General features: G+C 49.1%; 13 non-coding genes and 5 pseudogenes across 13 annotated transcripts; all 18 read left to right on the top strand.

Annotated features, from left to right (window-relative positions):
* The first annotated feature begins 80 nt into the window (after positions 1–80).
* On the top strand, positions 81–199 carry LOC126534163 (5S ribosomal RNA). Its single transcript, XR_007600263.1, has one exon. It is a non-coding gene; the product is annotated as a 5S ribosomal RNA (ribosomal RNA).
* Positions 200–716: 517 nt separating this feature from the next.
* Positions 717–835, top strand: LOC126534164 (5S ribosomal RNA). Its single transcript, XR_007600265.1, has one exon. It is a non-coding gene; the product is annotated as a 5S ribosomal RNA (ribosomal RNA).
* A 517-nt stretch (positions 836–1,352) lies between these two features.
* LOC126533815 (5S ribosomal RNA) lies at positions 1,353–1,471 on the top strand. The gene has a single exon (XR_007600105.1). It is a non-coding gene; the product is annotated as a 5S ribosomal RNA (ribosomal RNA).
* A 514-nt stretch (positions 1,472–1,985) lies between these two features.
* LOC126534171 (5S ribosomal RNA) lies at positions 1,986–2,104 on the top strand. The gene has a single exon (XR_007600266.1). It is a non-coding gene; the product is annotated as a 5S ribosomal RNA (ribosomal RNA).
* A 517-nt stretch (positions 2,105–2,621) lies between these two features.
* LOC126534177 (5S ribosomal RNA) lies at positions 2,622–2,740 on the top strand. Its single transcript, XR_007600268.1, has one exon. It is a non-coding gene; the product is annotated as a 5S ribosomal RNA (ribosomal RNA).
* A 515-nt stretch (positions 2,741–3,255) lies between these two features.
* LOC126534181 (5S ribosomal RNA) lies at positions 3,256–3,374 on the top strand. The gene has a single exon (XR_007600269.1). It is a non-coding gene; the product is annotated as a 5S ribosomal RNA (ribosomal RNA).
* Positions 3,375–3,887: 513 nt separating this feature from the next.
* On the top strand, positions 3,888–4,006 carry LOC126534185 (5S ribosomal RNA). Its single transcript, XR_007600270.1, has one exon. It is a non-coding gene; the product is annotated as a 5S ribosomal RNA (ribosomal RNA).
* Positions 4,007–9,416: 5,410 nt separating this feature from the next.
* Positions 9,417–9,535, top strand: LOC126533976 (5S ribosomal RNA; annotated as a pseudogene).
* Positions 9,536–10,048: 513 nt separating this feature from the next.
* On the top strand, positions 10,049–10,167 carry LOC126534192 (5S ribosomal RNA). Its single transcript, XR_007600272.1, has one exon. It is a non-coding gene; the product is annotated as a 5S ribosomal RNA (ribosomal RNA).
* Positions 10,168–10,681: 514 nt separating this feature from the next.
* Positions 10,682–10,800, top strand: LOC126534198 (5S ribosomal RNA). Its single transcript, XR_007600274.1, has one exon. It is a non-coding gene; the product is annotated as a 5S ribosomal RNA (ribosomal RNA).
* A 1,379-nt stretch (positions 10,801–12,179) lies between these two features.
* LOC126533983 (5S ribosomal RNA) lies at positions 12,180–12,298 on the top strand (annotated as a pseudogene).
* A 519-nt stretch (positions 12,299–12,817) lies between these two features.
* LOC126534203 (5S ribosomal RNA) lies at positions 12,818–12,936 on the top strand. The gene has a single exon (XR_007600276.1). It is a non-coding gene; the product is annotated as a 5S ribosomal RNA (ribosomal RNA).
* A 514-nt stretch (positions 12,937–13,450) lies between these two features.
* Positions 13,451–13,569, top strand: LOC126534207 (5S ribosomal RNA). The gene has a single exon (XR_007600278.1). It is a non-coding gene; the product is annotated as a 5S ribosomal RNA (ribosomal RNA).
* A 515-nt stretch (positions 13,570–14,084) lies between these two features.
* LOC126533879 (5S ribosomal RNA) lies at positions 14,085–14,203 on the top strand (annotated as a pseudogene).
* Positions 14,204–14,717: 514 nt separating this feature from the next.
* Positions 14,718–14,836, top strand: LOC126533962 (5S ribosomal RNA; annotated as a pseudogene).
* A 516-nt stretch (positions 14,837–15,352) lies between these two features.
* Positions 15,353–15,471, top strand: LOC126534221 (5S ribosomal RNA). The gene has a single exon (XR_007600285.1). It is a non-coding gene; the product is annotated as a 5S ribosomal RNA (ribosomal RNA).
* Positions 15,472–15,988: 517 nt separating this feature from the next.
* Positions 15,989–16,107, top strand: LOC126534228 (5S ribosomal RNA). Its single transcript, XR_007600287.1, has one exon. It is a non-coding gene; the product is annotated as a 5S ribosomal RNA (ribosomal RNA).
* Positions 16,108–16,624: 517 nt separating this feature from the next.
* On the top strand, positions 16,625–16,743 carry LOC126533956 (5S ribosomal RNA; annotated as a pseudogene).
* Positions 16,744–17,099: the final 356 nt, after the last annotated feature.

The raw sequence follows: 17,099 nt of genomic DNA, 5'->3' as shown, positions 1-17,099 counted from the left end.
CAGTGCCGCGTGCGTGCTGTAGCAATACGTTGCGAATGCACATAGCACGATACAGGTGCAGTCGTAAACATAGCATCCCTGCCATCGGCCATACCATGCTGAATACGCCGGTTCTCGTCCGATCCCCGAAGCTAAGCAGCATTGGGCTCGGTCAGTACTTGGGAGGGAGACCACCTGGGAACACCGAGTGCTGATGGCACCCTTCTTTTTGCTTTTTTTTTTTTATTGCGTGCTTCTGTGACTTAATTTTTTTCTTTTTTTTTTACACTCACGTGTGGTTGGTTTTATTTACTGTTACGTTCAACTGGCGCAGCCTACTGGTAGAGCCAACGTCGAAGTGCAAAAACAATATGCAAGCCGCTAGGCGATTGTACGCGCAGTGACGGTGGTAACCGGTATAAGTAATGGTGCAAAATTTAGTCGCACAAACTGCTAACCGTTTACCTATTACACCCGTATCCAGCTCAGTGACAATCAATAACTTGGCTCATTACTAGCGCCAAACGTGGGCTGCAGCGGACGCACATCGTTGCGCTCGTCCTCTTGTTTTATTGCGAGCTCGACTCGGCAGCGACTAACCACAACAAACGGAGCAATCCACGTACACGACGTGTGCCTGTACTGTCAACGGAAAGACAGTGCCGCGTGCGTGCTGTAGCAATACGTTGCGAATGCACATAGCACGATACAGGTGCAGTCGTAAACATAGCATCCCTGCCATCGGCCATACCATGCTGAATACGCCGGTTCTCGTCCGATCCCCGAAGCTAAGCAGCATTGGGCTCGGTCAGTACTTGGGAGGGAGACCACCTGGGAACACCGAGTGCTGATGGCACCCTTCTTTTTGCTTTTTTTTTTTTTATTGCGTGCTTCTGTGACTTAATTTTTTTTCTTTTTTTTACACTCACGTGTGGTTGGTTTTATTTACTGTTACGTTCAACTGGCGCAGCCTACTGGTAGAGCCAACGTCGAAGTGCAAAAACAATATGCAAGCCGCTAGGCGATTGTACGCGCAGTGACGGTGGTAACCGGTATAAGTAATGGTGCAAAATTTAGTCGCACAAACTGCTAACCGTTTACCTATTACACCCGTATCCAGCTCAGTGACAATCAATAACTTGGCTCATTACTAGCGCCAAACGTGGGCTGCAGCGGACGCACATCGTTGCGCTCGTCCTCTTGTTTTATTGCGAGCTCGACTCGGCAGCGACTAACCACAACAAACGGAGCAATCCACGTACACGACGTGTGCCTGTACTGTCAACGGAAAGACAGTGCCGCGTGTGTGCTGTAGCAATACGTTGCGAATGCACATAGCACGATACAGGTGCAGTCGTAAACATAGAATCCCTGCCATCGGCCATACCATGCTGAATACGCCGGTTCTCGTCCGATCCCCGAAGCTAAGCAGCATTGGGCTCGGTCAGTACTTGGGAGGGAGACCACCTGGGAACACCGAGTGCTGATGGCGCCCTTCTTTTTGCTTTTTTTTTTATTGCGTGCTTCTGTGACTTAATTTTTTTTCTTTTTTTTACACTCACGTGTGGTTGGTTTTATTTACTGTTACGTTCAACTGGCGCAGCCTACTGGTAGAGCCAACGTCGAAGTGCAAAAACAATATGCAAGCCGCTAGGCGATTGTACGCGCAGTGACGGTGGTAACCGGTATAAGTAATGGTGCAAAATTTAGTCGCACAAACTGCTAACCGTTTACCTATTACACCCGTATCCAGCTCAGTGACAATCAATAACTTGGCTCATTACTAGCGCCAAACGTGGGCTGCAGCGGACGCACATCGTTGCGCTCGTCCTCTTGTTTTATTGCGAGCTCGACTCGGCAGCGACTAACCACAACAAACGGAGCAATCCACGTACACGACGTGTGCCTGTACTGTCAACGGAAAGACAGTGCCACGTGCGTGCTGTAGCAATACGTTGCGAATGCACATAGCACGATACAGGTGCAGTCGTAAACATAGCATCCCTGCCATCGGCCATACCATGCTGAATACGCCGGTTCTCGTCCGATCCCCGAAGCTAAGCAGCATTGGGCTCGGTCAGTACTTGGGAGGGAGACCACCTGGGAACACCGAGTGCTGATGGCACCCTTCTTTTTGCTTTTTTTTTTTTTATTGCGTGCTTCTGTGACTTAATTTTTTTTCTTTTTTTTACACTCACGTGTGGTTGGTTTTATTTACTGTTACGTTCAACTGGCGCAGCCTACTGGTAGAGCCAACGTCGAAGTGCAAAAACAATATGCAAGCCGCTAGGCGATTGTACGCGCAGTGACGGTGGTAACCGGTATAAGTAATCGTGCAAAATTTAGTCGCACAAACTGCTAACCGTTTACCTATTACACCCGTATCCAGCTCAGTGACAATCAATAACTTGGCTCATTACTAGCGCCAAACGTGGGCTGCAGCGGACGCACATCGTTGCGCTCGTCCTCTTGTTTTATTGCGAGCTCGACTCGGCAGCGACTAACCACAACAAACGGAGCAATCCACGTACACGACGTGTGCCTGTACTGTCAACGGAAAGACAGTGCCGCGTGCGTGCTGTAGCAATACGTTGCGAATGCACATAGCACGATACAGGTGCAGTCGTAAACATAGCATCCCTGCCATCGGCCATACCATGCTGAATACGCCGGTTCTCGTCCGATCCCCGAAGCTAAGCAGCATTGGGCTCGGTCAGTACTTGGGAGGGAGACCACCTGGGAACACCGAGTGCTGATGGCACCCTTCTTTTTGCTTTTTTTTTTTATTGCGTGCTTCTGTGACTTAATTTTTTTTCTTTTTTTTACACTCACGTGTGGTTGGTTTTATTTACTGTTACGTTCAACTGGCGCAGCCTACTGGTAGAGCCAACGTCGAAGTGCAAAAACAATATGCAAGCCGCTAGGCGATTGTACGCGCAGTGACGGTGGTAACCGGTATAAGTAATGGTGCAAAATTTAGTCGCACAAACTGCTAACCGTTTACCTATTACACCCGTATCCAGCTCAGTGACAATCAATAACTTGGCTCATTACTAGCGCCAAACGTGGGCTGCAGCGGACGCACATCGTTGCGCTCGTCCTCTTGTTTTATTGCGAGCTCGACTCGGCAGCGACTAACCACAACAAACGGAGCAATCCACGTACACGACGTGTGCCTGTACTGTCAACGGAAAGACAGTGCCGCGTGCGTGCTGTAGCAATACGTTGCGAATGCACATAGCACGATACAGGTGCAGTCGTAAACATAGCATCCCTGCCATCGGCCATACCATGCTGAATACGCCGGTTCTCGTCCGATCCCCGAAGCTAAGCAGCATTGGGCTCGGTCAGTACTTGGGAGGGAGACCACCTGGGAACACCGAGTGCTGATGGCACCCTTCTTTTTGCTTTTTTTTTATTGCGTGCTTCTGTGACTTAATTTTTTTTCTTTTTTTTACACTCACGTGTGGTTGGTTTTATTTACTGTTACGTTCAACTGGCGCAGCCTACTGGTAGAGCCAACGTCGAAGTGCAAAAACAATATGCAAGCCGCTAGGCGATTGTACGCGCAGTGACGGTGGTAACCGGTATAAGTAATGGTGCAAAATTTAGTCGCACAAACTGCTAACCGTTTACCTATTACACCCGTATCCAGCTCAGTGACAATCAATAACTTGGCTCATTACTAGCGCCAAACGTGGGCTGCAGCGGACGCACATCGTTGCGCTCGTCCTCTTGTTTTATTGCGAGCTCGACTCGGCAGCGACTAACCACAACAAACGGAGCAATCCACGTACACGACGTGTGCCTGTACTGTCAACGGAAAGACAGTGCCGCGTGCGTGCTGTAGCAATACGTTGCGAATGCACATAGCACGATACAGGTGCAGTCGTAAACATAGCATCCCTGCCATCGGCCATACCATGCTGAATACGCCGGTTCTCGTCCGATCCCCGAAGCTAAGCAGCATTGGGCTCGGTCAGTACTTGGGAGGGAGACCACCTGGGAACACCGAGTGCTGATGGCACCCTTCTTTTTGCTTTTTTTTTTTTATTGCGTGCTTCTGTGACTTAATTTTTTTTCTTTTTTTTACACTCACGTGTGGTTGGTTTTATTTACTGTTACGTTCAACTGGCGCAGCCTACTGGTAGAGCCAACGTCGAAGTGCAAAAACAATATGCAAGCCGCTAGGCGATTGTACGCGCAGTGACGGTGGTAACCGGTATAAGTAATGGTGCAAAATTTAGTCGCACAAACTGCTAACCGTTTACCTATTACACCCGTATCCAGCTCAGTGACAATCAATAACTTGGCTCATTACTAGCGCCAAACGTGGGCTGCAGCGGACGCACATCGTTGCGCTCGTCCTCTTGTTTTATTGCGAGCTCGACTCGGCAGCGACTAACCACAACAAACGGAGCAATCCACGTACACGACGTGTGCCTGTACTGTCAACGGAAAGACAGTGCCGCGTGCGTGCTGTAGCAATACGTTGCGAATGCACATAGCACGATACAGGTGCAGTCGTAAACATAGCATCCCTGCCATCGGCCATACCATGCTCATTCTGCTTCCGGCAGCCGAGCTGAGCGGTCAGCAGAGTCATGGGCTCCAGTGGAGCAGCGACAGCGGCCACTTTAGGCCGCGGAAACAGGCTAAACGACGACAAGGATTATGCCTTTATTTTGCCGCAACTGCCCAAAGGTCAATTGGTGATTAATACCGTCTTTTTGCACGGTGATGTACGTGCGAGACCGTACAAGGTGGAAGATTTCCGGGACGCCCTTCTGCCGACGGGCTTGCTGCCTGATGTGGTATGCATAGGGGCGTACCAGATCAACCACGTCTGGGCAGTGACCTTGAGTGATGCGAGTGCCACAAAAAGGCTTCTGGACCTCAAGGAACTCCAAGTGAAGGGACGACGGTGCGTCATCGTTGACCCCCAGGATCAACAGGTGAAGCTAAGGCTTCACTGGCTGCTGTACGGTGTTGCTGACGAGGACGTCCGGACGGCATTCGCGGCTTTCGGCAAGGTGGAGGAGGTTAGCCGGGAGCGGTGGCGCGTCGAAGGCATGGGAGCGAAGACCTCAACCACCAGGACCGTCATATTGAAATTGAAAAGCGGCATGAAAGTGGAGGATCTGCCCCATCAGATCCGCGTCGGCGGAGAGTTGGCCTTGGTCGTCGTGCCCGGTCGACCAATGCAGTGCCTGCGCTGCCACGGCACGGGACACGTCCGCCGTGAGTGCAGAGTCCCCCGCTGTTCTCTATGCAGACGTTTCGGCCACGTCGACGCTGACTGCGTAAGATCTTATGCCACCGTAACAGGCCCAGTAACTTGTGACGTTGCGGCAGAGCACGTCATGGACGTGGCCGAGGCGGAGGACGCTGCTAAAGGAACTCTAGACACGGTCCCGACAGCGACAGCCAGTGGAACGACGAGTTTGGCCGTAGACAGCAGGGTGGCTGAGACTACCGTGAAGCCGAGTGAGACGGTGCAAGGCGCGACCGCTGAGGGCCAGCCTACGCGGAGCAGTAGCGAGGACCCGCCCGACAACGATGCGACGGCAATGCAGCAGGAGGAGGCCGTCCTCGACGGCGACCGGACTTCGACTCTTGGTGCGCCAGTCAAGCGCCCCCATGACCAGACTAAGGACCGCAACGACGGCGCGACCAGCACCAGCGAAGGGCCGCCGACAAAGACACCTCTTGGGAGGCGCACGAGCTTAAAACCAAAGCCGAATGTCCCACCTGAGAGAAAGCCTGCGGACAAAGGGCCGCCCACAAACAACGCCGGGAAACCGGGAGGTCCCGGAGGCGGCTAGCCGAGGGCTAGTCGTGAACGGTAAGCACCATGCTCCGGGCCTACTTTTCTCTTTAGCTCAACATGGCTCAGATACCGTCCCTTAATATTGCCACTTTAAACGTGAGAGGGTTGGCGGCTAGTCGTAGGCAAAGTCAAGTCCTACGGTTGGTCACTGACCACGACGTCGACGTACTAGCCGTCCAGGAAACCAAGGTTGACGGGGAGGAGGAGACCGGGAGCATGGTGCGCCGTTTCACGTCTAGGTATTTTGCGGTGGTAAGCCATGCGTTAGGCACGGCTGGGGGGTGCATTCTTTTTGTGAAGAAACTGCCTGAACTGCAGATTCAAAGTACCTTTTCTTGTCCATCTGGAAGGATTGTTTTTTGCGATATTGTTTTGTGCGAGTTTCAGTACCGTGTCATATGCGTATATGCGCCCAATTCAGTAGAAGAGCGTGCCCGTTTCTTTTCGAACCTTTCGCAGTATGTTCGATGCGATAAGCGCGTTATGCTCTTAGGAGACTTCAATTGTGTAATGAGCGCTAGTGACAGAGCCAATAATGCCGGTGTGCGTGACAGAAGCAGTGAAGTCTTGTCAAAACTAATTAATGAAAATGAACTAGATGACGTGTTTGATTGTCTGGAAGGGGGGCGTGACGTGACATTTACACGTTTTCAGGGCAGTAGCCATGCGCGGTTGGACCGAATCTACATTTCGCTGGATACAATTCCAAGATGCCACGGTTATTCTGTAGTACCCGTATCGTTCTCGGATCATTGTCTCGTAATATGTAATGTCGGTATAGGGAAACGGAAACATGCGTTTAATTGGGAGATGTGGAAAATGAATGCCTCATTATTAAATGATGAATCTTTTGTAAAGGCAGTACGGAATGCCATTAATGAAATACGCAAAGATGAAGCTGAAACAATAGCTGAAAAGTGGGAATGTTTCAAACAAAAAGTTAAAATGAAAGCCTTAGAAAGGTCAAGCTGCCTAAAATTTCAGAGGGAATATAAAGAAAACGGATTGCGAACACTACTTCAGCAGCTGATAACGCTGGAGTGCAGAGAGCCTGGTCAGTACAAAGACGATGTGCGGAGCGTCAAGGAAAAGCTTGAACAGTTCGATAAAGAACGGTATCAAGGTGCCATCGTGCGTGCACGAGCAGATGTATTAGCGGCGGGGGAGACGCCCACAAAAAGGGCGCTTGGACTCGAGAAGGCGCACGGACGGCGAAACCATGTGGATAAGATTTTAATGAACGGGGTTCTTGTTGACGACAACGAAAGCATAGGACGCGCCTTCTGTCAGTACTACCAGTCGCTCTTTGCATTTCAGGCAGCGAATGTAGAGAGTTTCAAAGGAGATTTTCTTCAACGGATGCCGAGACTGGGAGATGACGTTAAAGAAAGATTGGAAGGCAACATTACCGAGAATGAAGTTGAAAAGGCAATCGGCGATTTGAACTCGGGCAAGTCGCCTGGGCCTGATGGACTCTGTGCGGGGTTATATAAGGCTTTCAAAAGAGAACTGGCCCCATTGTTAGCAGACGTATTCAATGACGCGTACGAGAAGAAATTATTGCCCCCATCTTTTGGAAAAGCGCACACAATACTAATCCCGAAGAGTGATCAAACAGACAAACTCAGATCCGTGTCATCCTATAGACCGATATCACTAACAAACATTGATTACAAGATCTTTATGAAGATTTTAGCTGCGAGACTTCAAGGCGTCATCAAGGAAATTGTCGGAGACCACCAAACTTGCGGCATCAAGGGGCGGTCCATTTTTTCGAACATCCATCAGATGCGGAGCGTGCTCGAGTGCTGTGACGTCACCGATGGTGGCGTTGCAGTTCTTCAGCTCGATTTGGAGAAAGCGTTCGATTGTGTTGCTCACGTTATTTTGTTTGCCATCTTGGATCATGTTAATGTAGGTTCCATCATCAGGGAGGGCGTGGCCTTGGCGTACCAGAATTGCACAACAAGATTAATTGTCAATAAGACTCTGGGGGCCCCCATTAACATCATGCGTTCAGTACGCCAAGGCTGTCCCCTCAGTCCGCTGTTATTTGTCATATACATAGAAGCAATGTGTGTAGTAATTAACGGAAATGACAAAATACGTGGTTTCAGATTAGCAGCGACAGAGGTGAAGCTGCTCGCATATGCAGATGACATTGCAGTGTGTTGCACAGACAAACCAAGTGTAACGGAAACAGTATCGGCAGTGAAACATTTCTGTGATGTCACGGGTAGTAGAATAAATTGGGGCAAATCCCTAGGCCTGTGGCACGGGAAATGGGAGTCTGCACCGGACAACTTCGCGAACCTCAACTGGGTAAAAACGCCGACGAGGTATCTGGGCGTTCCTCTCAATAGCTACAATAGTAGCGATGAATATTGGAGGAGCCAAGCCGATGAAATGAAAGAAAAGGCGGACAGATGGAAGGATGTGAAGCTGTCTATTTTTGCAAGGGCGACAGTCTGTAATATGTTTTTTGTCACGAAGTTATATTATGTCATGCAAGCGTTGTATTGCTCGAGAACAAATGTGCAAAGGCTGCACAGAGTGTTTGCTGTTTTCATCTGGGGGTCAACATGGGAAAGGTGCAGCCGAACAAATTTGTTTAGAAGAGTGAAAGACGGGGGTGTGGGTTTGGTTCATCCTTTTGTTAGACAACTAGTCAACCGATTCTTGTTTTTTCGCGATGTGCGCCATCCTTTTCTGCGCACAGTATGCCAGCTCAGGTTGAGCGGTGCTTTGCCGGCACATGTCGTTAGTACGGCATGCGTTACCGGATCACTTCGTGGCTTCTTTAAGGAAGTGGCCGACAGCGTAAGATTTCTTTCTGTTCGATTTTCAATGGATTACCTTTGCGATGTTAAAAGGAAAAGATTGTATAAAGATGTGTGCGACATTGTTTTCCCAGTGCCGTTATACAGAGCCATTTACAGTGGAGGGCCAGGACTTGATGTACTTAAACGCGTAAAACACATGGAGGTGCCACCAGGGGTAAAAACGTTTTTTTTTAAGCTTCACACCGGTACGCTCTCAGTGAAGACTTTCATGGAAGAGCGAGGTTGTATCGTACCATGGGGAACGCATTGCTTGATCTGCAAAAAGCAGGAAACCATAGATCACGTTTTTTTTGGAATGTTGGGAGGGCTTCTTTTTCTGGGACGTCTTAAAGCGAACCCTGAAAAAAGAGTTACCGGTGGACCCCCAAGGGATAAGGTATCTGACAATTAAGGATGATGACGGGGTTCCATATGATTTCATTATGTTAAACGCACTCCACTGTATATGGCGGGCTCGTATGGCAGGGTACTATTGTGATCCTGACGCTAGGCCCGCTCGCGATTATTTCAGAGAATGTATGTCGCGATTCATAGAAATACAGAAAATGCAACAATGTGTTCCGGAATGGCTGTGGAGGCTAGAACCTCTGACAGCCATGAAGGAATTTTAAGTTGACAACGCCTGTCCAATAGGGACAGACGGCTTTGTTGTATGGTGTGACTCTTTTCTTTCCTTTTTGTTTGTATTGCAATTGTGATACTGTAATGTGTGGAAACTGCACGTTCTGCGAAAAAACCGGTAATAAATAAAAAAAAAAAAAAAAAAAATCGGCCATACCATGCTGAATACGCCGGTTCTCGTCCGATCCCCGAAGCTAAGCAGCATTGGGCTCGGTCAGTACTTGGGAGGGAGACCACCTGGGAACACCGAGTGCTGATGGCACCCTTCTTTTTGCTTTTTTTTTATTGCGTGCTTCTGTGACTTAATTTTTTTTCTTTTTTTTACACTCACGTGTGGTTGGTTTTATTTACTGTTACGTTCAACTGGCGCAGCCTACTGGTAGAGCCAACGTCGAAGTGCAAAAACAATATGCAAGCCGCTAGGCGATTGTACGCGCAGTGACGGTGGTAACCGGTATAAGTAATGGTGCAAAATTTAGTCGCACAAACTGCTAACCGTTTACCTATTACACCCGTATCCAGCTCAGTGACAATCAATAACTTGGCTCATTACTAGCGCCAAACGTGGGCTGCAGCGGACGCACATCGTTGCGCTCGTCCTCTTGTTTTATTGCGAGCTCGACTCGGCAGCGACTAACCACAACAAACGGAGCAATCCACGTACACGACGTGTGCCTGTACTGTCAACGGAAAGACAGTGCCGCGTGCGTGCTGTAGCAATACGTTGCGAATGCACATAGCACGATACAGGTGCAGTCGTAAACATAGCATCCCTGCCATCGGCCATACCATGCTGAATACGCCGGTTCTCGTCCGATCCCCGAAGCTAAGCAGCATTGGGCTCGGTCAGTACTTGGGAGGGAGACCACCTGGGAACACCGAGTGCTGATGGCACCCTTCTTTTTGCTTTTTTTTTTATTGCGTGCTTCTGTGACTTAATTTTTTTTCTTTTTTTTACACTCACGTGTGGTTGGTTTTATTTACTGTTACGTTCAACTGGCGCAGCCTACTGGTAGAGCCAACGTCGAAGTGCAAAAACAATATGCAAGCCGCTAGGCGATTGTACGCGCAGTGACGGTGGTAACCGGTATAAGTAATGGTGCAAAATTTAGTCGCACAAACTGCTAACCGTTTACCTATTACACCCGTATCCAGCTCAGTGACAATCAATAACTTGGCTCATTACTAGCGCCAAACGTGGGCTGCAGCGGACGCACATCGTTGCGCTCGTCCTCTTGTTTTATTGCGAGCTCGACTCGGCAGCGACTAACCACAACAAACGGAGCAATCCACGTACACGACGTGTGCCTGTACTGTCAACGGAAAGACAGTGCCGCGTGCGTGCTGTAGCAATACGTTGCGAATGCACATAGCACGATACAGGTGCAGTCGTAAACATAGCATCCCTGCCATCGGCCATACCATGCTGAATACGCCGGTTCTCGTCCGATCCCCGAAGCTAAGCAGCATTGGGCTCGGTCAGTACTTGGGAGGGAGACCACCTGGGAACACCGAGTGCTGATGGCACCCTTCTTTTTGCTTTTTTTTTATTGCGTGCTTCTGTGACTTAATTTTTTTTCTTTTTTTTACACTCACGTGTGGTTGGTTTTATTTACTGTTACGTTCAACTGGCGCAGCCTACTGGTAGAGCCAACGTCGAAGTGCAAAAACAATATGCAAGCCGCTAGGCGATTGTACGCGCAGTGACGGTGGTAACCGGTATAAGTAATGGTGCAAAATTTAGTCGCACAAACTGCTAACCGTTTACCTATTACACCCGTATCCAGCTCAGTGACAATCAATAACTTGGCTCATTACTAGCGCCAAACGTGGGCTGCAGCGGACGCACATCGTTGCGCTCGTCCTCTTGTTTTATTGCGAGCTCGACTCGGCAGCGACTAACCACAACAAACGGAGCAATCCACGTACACGACGTGTGCCTGTACTGTCAACGGAAAGACAGTGCCGCGTGCGTGCTGTAGCAATACGTTGCGAATGCACATAGCACGATACAGGTGCAGTCGTAAACATAGCATCCCTGCCATCGGCCATACCATGCTGTCCGTGGGTTCTTTCGGGAAATAGTTGATAGTGTTTCTTTTTTGCGTGTTCGTTTTTCAAGTGAATATTTGTGGAATGCAAAACGGAAAAAGTTATACCGTGATTTGTGTGATAGTGTATTGCTTGTACCCATGTACAGAGCCGTGTACAGTGGAGGCCCAGGCCTAGACGTCTTGAAAAGGGTGAAGATGATGCCAGTTCAACCAGCCACGAAATCTTTCTTCTTTAAATTACATACCGGTACCTTATCTGTTAAAATTTTCCTGGAACAACGTGGGTTCTACATGCCGTGGGGAACCCACTGCCTCATTTGTAAAAAACCGGAAAGCATAGATCATGTCTTCATCCACTGTTGGGAGGGGGTTTTCTTCTGGGACGTGTTGCAAAGGACTTTGAAAAAGGAGTTACCGATAGATCCACACGGAATCAGGTTTCTGGCAGTTAATGATGACGAAGGATTCCCGTACGACCTTATCATGCTAACAGGCCTCCACTGTTTATGGCGCGCAAGAATGGCGGGCTACCATTGTGACCCGGATGCCCGACCGGCGCGTTTATACTTTCGAGAATGTATGCAAAAATATGTAGAAGTGCAGAAGTTGCAACAGCCTGTTCCTGAGTGGCTGCCGAGGGTTGAAGCCCTGACAGCGCTCAAGGAATTTTAATACGACAATGTCATGCCACAGTAGCGGACGGCAACGAATGTGTATATTACTGTTTCTTGTTCCGTTTTTGTATTCATTATTTCCTTTTTGTCTTTTTCTTTCGTTTCTGTGTATATCATTTAAGGAATGTGTGTTGTGGTGACATGTCGAGGATTGGCAATAAAGAAAAAAAAAAAAAAAAAAATCGGCCATACCATGCTGAATACGCCGGTTCTCGTCCGATCCCCGAAGCTAAGCAGCATTGGGCTCGGTCAGTACTTGGGAGGGAGACCACCTGGGAACACCGAGTGCTGATGGCACGTACCCTTCTTTTTGCTTTTTTTTTTTATTGCGTGCTTCTGTGACTTATTTTTTTTTCTTTTTTTTACACTCACGTGTGGTTGGTTTTATTTACTGTTACGTTCAACTGGCGCAGCCTACTGGTAGAGCCAACGTCGAAGTGCAAAAACAATATGCAAGCCGCTAGGCGATTGTACGCGCAGTGACGGTGGTAACCGGTATAAGTAATGGTGCAAAATTTAGTCGCACAAACTGCTAACCGTTTACCTATTACACCCGTATCCAGCTCAGTGACAATCAATAACTTGGCTCATTACTAGCGCCAAACGTGGGCTGCAGCGGACGCACATCGTTGCGCTCGTCCTCTTGTTTTATTGCGAGCTCGACTCGGCAGCGACTAACCACAACAAACGGAGCAATCCACGTACACGACGTGTGCCTGTACTGTCAACGGAAAGACAGTGCCGCGTGCGTGCTGTAGCAATACGTTGCGAATGCACATAGCACGATACAGGTGCAGTCGTAAACATAGCATCCCTGCCATCGGCCATACCATGCTGAATACGCCGGTTCTCGTCCGATCCCCGAAGCTAAGCAGCATTGGGCTCGGTCAGTACTTGGGAGGGAGACCACCTGGGAACACCGAGTGCTGATGGCACCCTTCTTTTTGCTTTTTTTTTTATTGCGTGCTTCTGTGACTTAATTTTTTTTCTTTTTTTTACACTCACGTGTGGTTGGTTTTATTTACTGTTACGTTCAACTGGCGCAGCCTACTGGTAGAGCCAACGTCGAAGTGCAAAAACAATATGCAAGCCGCTAGGCGATTGTACGCGCAGTGACGGTGGTAACCGGTATAAGTAATGGTGCAAAATTTAGTCGCACAAACTCCTAACCGTTTATCTATTACACCCGTATCCAGCTCAGTGACAATCAATAACTTGGCTCATTACTAGCGCCAAACGTGGGCTGCAGCGGACGCACATCGTTGCGCTCGTCCTCTTGTTTTATTGCGAGCTCGACTCGGCAGCGACTAACCACAACAAACGGAGCAATCCACGTACACGACGTGTGCCTGTACTGTCAACGGAAAGACAGTGCCGCGTGCGTGCTGTAGCAATACGTTGCGAATGCACATAGCACGATACAGGTGCAGTCGTAAACATAGCATCCCTGCCATCGGCCATACCATGCTGAATACGCCGGTTCTCGTCCGATCCCCGAAGCTAAGCAGCATTGGGCTCGGTCAGTACTTGGGAGGGAGACCACCTGGGAACACCGAGTGCTGATGGCACCCTTCTTTTTGCTTTTTTTTTTTATTGCGTGCTTCTGTGACTTAATTTTTTTTCTTTTTTTTACACTCACGTGTGGTTGGTTTTATTTACTGTTACGTTCAACCGGCGCAGTCTACTGGTAGAGCCAACGTCGAAGTGCAAAAACAATATGCAAGCCGCTAGGCGATTGTACGCGCAGTGACGGTGGTAACCGGTATAAGTAATGGTGCAAAATTTAGTCGCACAAACTGCTAACCGTTTACCTATTACACCCGTATCCAGCTCAGTGACAATCAATAACTTGGCTCATTACTAGCGCCAAACGTGGGCTGCAGCGGACGCACATCGTTGCGCTCGTCCTCTTGTTTTATTGCGAGCTCGACTCGGCAGCGACTAACCACAACAAACGGAGCAATCCACGTACACGACGTGTGCCTGTACTGTCAACGGAAAGACAGTGCCGCGTGCGTGCTGTAGCAATACGTTGCGAATGCACATAGCACGATACAGGTGCAGTCGTAAACATAGCATCCCTGGCATCGGCCATACCATGCTGAATACGCCGGTTCTCGTCCGATCCCCGAAGCTAAGCAGCATTGGGCTCGGTCAGTACTTGGGAGGGAGACCACCTGGGAACACCGAGTGCTGATGGCACCCTTCTTTTTGCTTTTTTTTTTATTGCGTGCTTCTGTGACTTAATTTTTTTTCTTTTTTTTACACTCACGTGTGGTTGGTTTTATTTACTGTTACGTTCAACTGGCGCAGCCTACTGGTAGAGCCAACGTCGAAGTGCAAAAACAATATGCAAGCCGCTAGGCGATTGTACGCGCAGTGACGGTGGTAACCGGTATAAGTAATGGTGCAAAATTTAGTCGCACAAACTGCTAACCGTTTACCTATTACACCCGTATCCAGCTCAGTGACAATCAATAACTTGGCTCATTACTAGCGCCAAACGTGGGCTGCAGCGGACGCACATCGTTGCGCTCGTCCTCTTGTTTTATTGCGAGCTCGACTCGGCAGCGACTAACCACAACAAACGGAGCAATCCACGTACACGACGTGTACCTGTACTGTCAACGGAAAGACAGTGCCGCGTGCGTGCTGTAGCAATACGTTGCGAATGCACATAGCACGATACAGGTGCAGTCGTAAACATAGCATCCCTGCCATCGGCCATACCATGCTGAATACGCCGGTTCTCGTCCGATCCCCGAAGCTAAGCAGCATTGGGCTCGGTCAGTACTTGGGAGGGAGACCACCTGGTAACACCGAGTGCTGATGGCACCCTTCTTTTTGCTTTTTTTTTTTTATTGCGTGCTTCTGTGACTTAATTTTTTTTCTTTTTTTTACACTCACGTGTGGTTGGTTTTATTTACTGTTACGTTCAACTGGCGCAGCCTACTGGTAGAGCCAACGTCGAAGTGCAAAAACAATATGCAAGCCGCTAGGCGATTGTACGCGCAGTGACGGTGGTAACCGGTATAAGTAATGGTGCAAAATTTAGTCGCACAAACTGCTAACCGTTTACCTATTACACCCGTATCCAGCTCAGTGACAATCAATAACTTGGCTCATTACTAGCGCCAAACGTGGGCTGCAGCGGACGCACATCGTTGCGCTCGTCCTCTTGTTTTATTGCGAGCTCGACTCGGCAGCGACTAACCACAACAAACGGAGCAATCCACGTACACGACGTGTGCCTGTACTGTCAACGGAAAGACAGTGCCGCGTGCGTGCTGTAGCAATACGTTGCGAATGCACATAGCACGATACAGGTGCAGTCGTAAACATAGCATCCCTGCCATCGGCCATACCATGCTGAATACGCCGGTTCTCGTCCGATCCCCGAAGCTAAGCAGCATTGGGCTCGGTCAGTACTTGGGAGGGAGACCACCTGGGAACACCGAGTGCTGATGGCACCCTTCTTTTTGCTTTTTTTTTTTTTATTGCGTGCTTCTGTGACTTAATTTTTTTTCTTTTTTTTACACTCACGTGTGGTTGGTTTTATTTACTGTTACGTTCAACTGGCGCAGCCTACTGGTAGAGCCAACGTCGAAGTGCAAAAACAATATGCAAGCCGCTAGGCGATTGTACGCGCAGTGACGGTGGTAACCGGTATAAGTAATGGTGCAAAATTTAGTCGCACAAACTGCTAACCGTTTACCTATTACACCCGTATCCAGCTCAGTGACAATCAATAACTTGGCTCATTACTAGCGCCAAACGTGGGCTGCAGCGGACGCACATCGTTGCGCTCGTCCTCTTGTTTTATTGCGAGCTCGACTCGGCAGCGACTAACCACAACAAACGGAGCAATCCACGTACACGACGTGTGCCTGTACTGTCAACGGAAAGACAGTGCCGCGTGCGTGCTGTAGCAATACGTTGCGAATGCACATAGCACGATACAGGTGCAGTCGTAAACATAGCATCCCTGCCATCGGCCATACCATGCTGAATACGCCGGTTCTCGTCCGATCCCCGAAGCTAAGCAGCATTGGGCTCGGTCAGTACTTGGGAGGGAGACCACCTGGGAACACCGAGTGCTGATGGCACCCTTCTTTTTGCTTTTTTTTTTTTTATTGCGTGCTTCTGTGACTTAATTTTTTTTCTTTTTTTTACACTCACGTGTGGTTGGTTTTATTTACTGTTACGTTCAACTGGCGCAGCCTACTGGTAGAGCCAACGTCGAAGTGCAAAAACAATATGCAAGCCGCTAGGCGATTGTACGCGCAGTGACGGTGGTAACCGGTATAAGTAATGGTGCAAAATTTAGTCGCACAAACTGCTAACCGTTTACCTATTACACCCGTATCCAGCTCAGTGACAATCAATAACTTGGCTCATTACTAGCGCCAAACGTGGGCTGCAGCGGACGCACATCGTTGCGCTCGTCCTCTTGTTTTATTGCGAGCTCGACTCGGCAGCGACTAACCACAACAAACGGAGCAATCCACGTACACGACGTGTGCCTGTACTGTCAACGGAAAGACAGTGCCGCGTGCGTGCTGTAGCAATACGTTGCGAATGCACATAGCACGATACAGGTGCAGTCGTAAACATAGCATCCCTGCCATCGGCCATACCATGCTGAATACGCCGGTTCTCGTCCGATCCCGGAAGCTAAGCAGCATTGGGCTCGGTCAGTACTTGGGAGGGAGACCACCTGGGAACACCGAGTGCTGATGGCACCCTTCTTTTTGCTTTTTTTTTTTATTGCGTGCTTCTGTGACTTAATTTTTTTTCTTTTTTTTACACTCACGTGTGGTTGGTTTTATTTACTGTTACGTTCAACTGGCGCAGCCTACTGGTAGAGCCAACGTCGAAGTGCAAAAACAATATGCAAGCCGCTAGGCGATTGTACGCGCAGTGACGGTGGTAACCGGTATAAGTAATGGTGCAAAATTTAGTCGCACAAACTGCTAACCGTTTACCTATTACACCCGTATCCAGCTCAGTGACAATCAATAACTTGGCTCATTACTAGCGCCAAACGTGGGCTGCAGCGGACGCACATCGTTGCGCTCGTCCTCTTGTTTTATTGCGA

Source organism: Dermacentor andersoni, chromosome 4 (assembly GCF_023375885.2).
Source record: "Dermacentor andersoni chromosome 4, qqDerAnde1_hic_scaffold, whole genome shotgun sequence".
NCBI lineage: Eukaryota > Metazoa > Arthropoda > Arachnida > Ixodida > Ixodidae > Dermacentor > Dermacentor andersoni.
This window is presented reverse-complemented; position numbering and strand designations above follow the sequence as displayed.